The following is a 6,380-nucleotide window of genomic DNA, read 5'->3' on the forward strand; positions in this document are numbered from 1 at the left end:
CGCAGGCAGGCAGGCAGGCAGGCAGGCAGGCAGGCACACACACACACACACACACACACACACACACACACACACACACACACACACACACACACACACACACACACGCATCTACACAGTAATATCCTCAGTGTATCCTCAGGGTACAAAATGTAATGAAATGTAGGTATCCTTTTGTTCCTTATTTCCCTTTCTTCCTTATTTCTCCATATGTTCCTTATTGCGAACGCAGCGCAAGGAGGCGCGCCGAAGGCGCGCCTCCGCGCAAGTGGAGCTTACTATGAAACCGTGCTCGGGTTGTGTCTCTCTCTCTCTGTGTCTCTCTCTCTCTGTGTCTCTGTGTCTCTGTGTCTCTGTGTGCACTGCCTGTGTGCAGCTCCTCTGAGATAAGTAAATGTCCAATTTAGACGTACCATACATCAAATGAAAGGTCTTTGAAAACTGAACACACCTGTCAAGGTTGCGTTTAAGCCCGCCCCTTCCCCCGGAAGCCACGCCCCGGAGAAGGCTCCTAAAAACTCCCCATTGAAACCCCATGTTAAATGAAAAGTGCCCGAATCGCTCCGAAACTTTTTCTACCCCCCCTAAGTGGGGGTCTACGAACAAATACTTCGGGCTCGGATTTTGGCTCCGCCCCCCGGAAGTGGGTGAAACAGGCACTTCAAACACTTTGTTGAATTGTTCAAAAACATTCCAAGTTTTTTTTTTGGCAATTTGTATTTTTCTAAGATGCTCCTTTTAACGCAGATTTTTATTGTATTTTTTTTTAAATTCTTTATTGGTTACTTTTTTTTAAATATTTTTCTTTCATAGTTATTTTCCTTTTTTTGCGTTCGCTTCCCGCGTTCGCGCGTCTTACTTGTTTACCCTAACTATGAAGCCGCATGTAACCAAAACGGTCCCTTACGGGTCCTTTTGGTTACATTTGTACTCTCTCAAGAGTTAGATTTATACTCAAGACTTCACAGAAATGAATGTCAACACACACACATCTTGTCCATATAGCATAATAAGTGTGTAACGTGACTCTCCCATGGGATTACGGTGGGGACAGGGAGGTGTCATTGTTTGAACGTGCTGTTGGTACAGGCTCTGGTTTGGATTAGCCTGTCACGACTCCCCACAGAGCCCCCCACTGCCGGGAGGCTCTGGTTCTCTTGATGGCTGCACCGGGGTTATGACAGCCTCAACATAGCTCGAGGCGTTGTTACATATAGAAAAAAAAGTTTTTAAAAAAATTGCGCAAACAGCCTATTTACAAGCTCACAAAGCATCGCCATGCGATTTTTTGCTGTCAGAGTGCGACCTAGGAGACGTAGGTCCCAAATGCAGAACAGACAGTCAGAGGCAGTGCAGGTCAAATGCACAAGGATTTATTCACCAAAAAGCCAGGAACTCAAGGAGAATAAACATAAGGAGACACCAAGAACTCTAGGAGAACGTGAACTAGTACAGAACACCACAACAACTTTTAAGAACTGGCACTGGCAGGGAACATAAGGAGCTGAGGGTTTATATACATAGGTGAACACAACTGCCAATCAACACAGGGATAGACTAGGGGACTAACAGGACACAGGTGGAGATAACTAATAAACAAGACAAAAAGACATGCCATCTCCGGTTTACCGAGCCACACAATCTTCCCAAGATTTTCATACTAAAATGGCTTTTTTTCAGAGAGACAAATCAGGAGACAATCTAAATTACTTTAATATCAACCTTTCTCTGTCCCAGCAACACACTCTCGCGGGATCTAGCACCAGTAAACATCGGATGTTCGCGAGATCAGACGGCGCCAATTTAGGAGACCGTTTGTAGGATTTGTGTAAAATCTTTTCTCTAGTGGCTACAATTGGGATGGCGTATCTTTAATAATTGAGTATCTTTGCTAATAATCACAGGGAGGTGAGACAACACAGGCAACAACTGACTTCCTGATGCCAGGAAACACTAGAACGTTTCTTCAAAATTAAACGGTAAAGTACAAAAAAGTACATCACAGAAGTAAGGCAACATCTCAACTGCAACTAAGAACAAACAATACAACAAGAAACCAACACAGACAGAAAATGCCACAGATTCTAACATTTGCAAATGTTTTTGACATGCCCAAAACAGGGAGGCCATGCAGGTTTAAAGTGATTGATGCATGTATGGTTGCAGAAAAAAGTGTTTTTAAGTGTCAATCTGAAATCTGATTAATAAAGGGTGGAGAAAATATGAATAAAACACCAGAGTTTTGAGGTTAAATGCAGAGGCTGGGGGGTGACAATAGGCCCTATGTGCAGCAGCCATATTGGAAAGACATTGAGCCTCTTCCTTGCTTCCTTCACAGGTGTTACCAATGATACTAATGAAGGCCCTGTTCCATTTAGTGTAGCACAGTGGTTCTAAAAACGGTTTAATTTCAAGGACCCCCATAACTCTGAGAGAGTACAAATGGACTTGATTACATGTGTACACTCTCAGAGTTACACAGCCGTAAGGGGCCATTTGGAACCCCCTCAAGGAACCTTGAGGGTCCCTGGACCACACTTTGACACCCACCGGTGTAGCAGAGTGTTTCCAGTGAGCCAACATGCACAATATCAGCACCCTGACTCTGTTTGACCAGAATGGAACAGAGCCTACATTAGTATCATTGGTAAGACAAGGCATGTGAAGGAAGTAAGAAAGAGGCCCAATTTCTTTCCAATATGGCCTATTGCCATCCCCAGGAATCCCAAATGACGGCCCTCTGAACACACAGGGCAGGGGACATTAGGTCAGTGTGAGCGGAGCGCGCACCTCCCCTCCCCACCACCTCCTCCGCACTCCACTCCGCTCCACTCCACTCCGCTCCCCCACCGGCTCTTGAATTCCCCCCAGAACAACACATTCCTCCCAGCTCCAGTGTTTACCACACACCATCCTTTGAAGCGGCGTGTGAGTGTTTATGTACGCGCACGGCGACTGTGCTCGCGCGCCGCGCGCACGCGCGTGTGTGTATACATGTTTGTGTGTTCTTCGCCCCCTGAGCACTGAACCTCTGCTGCACATAAACTTTTCCATATGACAGAGTGAAAGAAAAAGCACCCGGCGAGTCCTTGAGCACACGTGGTCAACATGACTGAGAGAGTCGTGCGGTTTCGTGCGTACGTGAGGCGCACCTGAGCAGGTAACGGCGCGAGAGCAAACATCTGTGTGACAGCTGAGAAAGAGAGACAGCGAGAGAGAGAGACAGAGAAAGAATGAGAGAGAGAGAGAGACAGAGACAGAGAGAGAGGATGGAATCTAGGCCATTTGAATAAGGAAGGAGAAGGGAGAGATGGGTGGAGGAGAGAGCGGTGAGTCATCGCTAAACTCAAGATGCGTCCGTTCATTTGAGACATTTGGACACAGAGACAGATAGACAGACAGACAGACAGACAGACAGACAGACAGACAGACAGACAGACAGAGAGACAGATAGACAGACAGAGAGGCAGAGAGACAGACAGACAGACAGACAGACAGACAGACAGACAGACAGACAGACAGACAGACAGACAGACAGACAGACAGACAGACAGACAGACAGACAGACAAGGAGGTGGATGGAAGGAACTGGTGCTGAGCCTGATTTGCACTTCGTCGTACGATGGTGTCGTGGCACCGGAAATAGCTGATATACAAGCTCACAACAACACGGCGCGGAATGCGACGCATTGTGAGCTTGTATATCGGCTCGGCTGCTTCCGGCACACGACACTGCGGTACGAGCGTGAAATAGGGCATCAAGGGAAAAACAAGCAGGTCACTTGTTATTAAAGGATGCCTTATAGTGGTGTGTGTGTGTGTGTGTGTGTGTGTGTGTGTGTGTGTGTGTGTGTGTGTGTGTGTGTGTGTGTGTGTGTGTGTGTGTGTGTGTGTGTGTGTGTGTGTGTGTGTGTTGGGGGGGGCGGGGTGGGGGTGCAAGCCAACTGAGTCATATACCCTGACACCCATTTCCTGTGATCAGGGCAGTCTGGGTGTTTCGGTCATGCAAACCTCCCTCCTTGACCTACTGCTACTACTCCCTCTTATTAAACACTTACTTACTCACACACACACACACACACACACACACACACACACACACACACACACACACACACACACACACACACACACACACACACACACACACACACACACACACACACACACACACAGATGAGGACCTGTCTTCTGAATAGCATACACTTAACACACATTGACACACACACACAAGCATCTAGTAATATCGTCTCTGTTTCTTATTTCCCTTAGTTATGTCTAACTCTGAAAGTGTACGAATGTAACCAAATGGACGTGTCCATTTGGTCACATTTGTACTCTCTCAGAGTGGCATTACACACACACACACACGCACACGCACACGCACACGCACACACACGCACGCACGCACGCACGCACGCACGCGCACACGCACACGCACACGCACACGCACACGCACACGCACAGGCACACACACACACACACACACACACACACACACACACACACACACACACACACACACACACACACACACACACACACAGCCAATAGAACCCAGACTCTGCAGAACGGAGCAGCACTACTAATTCAAGCCAGTTCTTTCTAAGGGACCGGTACCACAGTCCAGGCCCGCGGGGCTGGTTGAATCATAAAGGCCTTAGCGCTTCAACACAGGACCGGCTGACAGCTGGCAAGACTATCCATAAACAACATACCCCCTCCCACCGAACCCAACCCAACCCAAGCCAATGGCATCCGAGCCATCTCTGAAAAACAAATCGGCGGTTATCAGCTTTTCGGGGGAGATGATAAAGCGGCCGGTCATAAAGGCTACGGCATACCACAACGCTCCAGTGAGAGTTTCCCTTGTTAAGGATGACATCTGCGCTGGATGTTTTTAAGACGACTGTACCTGATGAATATGTGTGAGTGGTTCCGAAACCTTTTCATGTCAAGGACCCACAAATTAACATGTATTTTGGCCGCGGACCCCCATCTGAAAATATCTTGTGCCAGGGACCCCCATACAAGATTTGTTTTGTACAATGGTTCAGAAAAGATGTTCAAGATTGTTTGAAAATAGCCAATACGTGTAGATTTTCAAATAGCCGATGTAAATAGGGTTGAAGTTGTTAAACAGACTTTGATGCTATATCAAATCATTTAGCTGGGCACTCCCTCAAGGACCTCTGGGGGGTCCCAAGACCCCACTTTGAGAACCACTAATAGCGACTGCTGTGTACTGTGCTCATCGCACAGTACACAGGGGAAATCTGCTCCAAACAGTGATTATACTTCCTCACACGGCTGTGCCAACGCTCGACAGAAAAACGTCCGCCTCAAAACTGCCGTTTTCAGTTGCAGGTTCGGTTGCGTTTTCGTATAAGGCGTCTTGTCGTTGGCCGCGAGACGAACAATAAATTAGCCTTTAGACTGGAGTCGAGTCGGGTTGAATGTTGCTTCTATTCCGTGTGACGGATCCTAGCTCTCCCTCCCTGCTGGCCACCCAAGTGCACAGGATGTGAACTAATACTTTACAGTAAGGAATTGCACTCCCCGGAGAGACAGGGGGGAGGAGGGGGGAGGCAGGGATGAGTTTGGAACAAACCCAACGCTCTGTCAGCGGTTAATGTGAAGTGACAGGAAGGGTCCAACGGTAAGAGAAACAGGAAGAGGAAATTCTCCCCCCTACACAACATCCTGGATGGATGGCCTGTATATGGGCCAATGGATATTTTCAGACACAGCTCTGTTCTATGCTTGGTATTGCCATAAGGAAGTTGTGAATATCTCCTGTTGCCACTGTAACGTGTGTAAACCACACTACTAGTAATGTACAATTCACCGGCTATAACCTGTAACTTTTAGCTTGACCATTTTCAAAGTAGCGTCTGTATTTTGGGCATGGCAGTTTTTATGTTGCTTGATTCAATATTTAGATATTTGATATTCATTTGATCAGACACACACCCCTCCTTTAAGACCATTCAACTTCAAACTCCATGTTAGACTCATTGAAAACACACGTCCCTGCTTCTGGTGACTGATATCGTCCTTCTAATGAATGTTAGACTCACTGAAAACACACATCTCTGCTTCTGATGACTGATATGCGTCATTCAAATGAATGGAATGACCTTCATTTTCCCATGAGTTATTTCAAGCATGAACATCATGGATTTCATGACCTTAACACAACTCCTTGATGAAACATTACATTACAGAAAATATGAACACAACTGTCTGGGCTGCACACAAACGCCCGGCCAGACGTGAAAATGACCCCAAGGGAGTGTAATGAACTTAAATTCCCCTCTACAGTAACTACTTGAACCCCAGCATGCCTATTCTTGGGGGAACATTCGACAAAAATAGCA

This window comes from Gymnoscopelus braueri (genome assembly GCF_963280865.1).
Source record: "Gymnoscopelus braueri genome assembly, chromosome: 5".
Classification (NCBI taxonomy): domain Eukaryota; kingdom Metazoa; phylum Chordata; class Actinopteri; order Myctophiformes; family Myctophidae; genus Gymnoscopelus; species Gymnoscopelus braueri.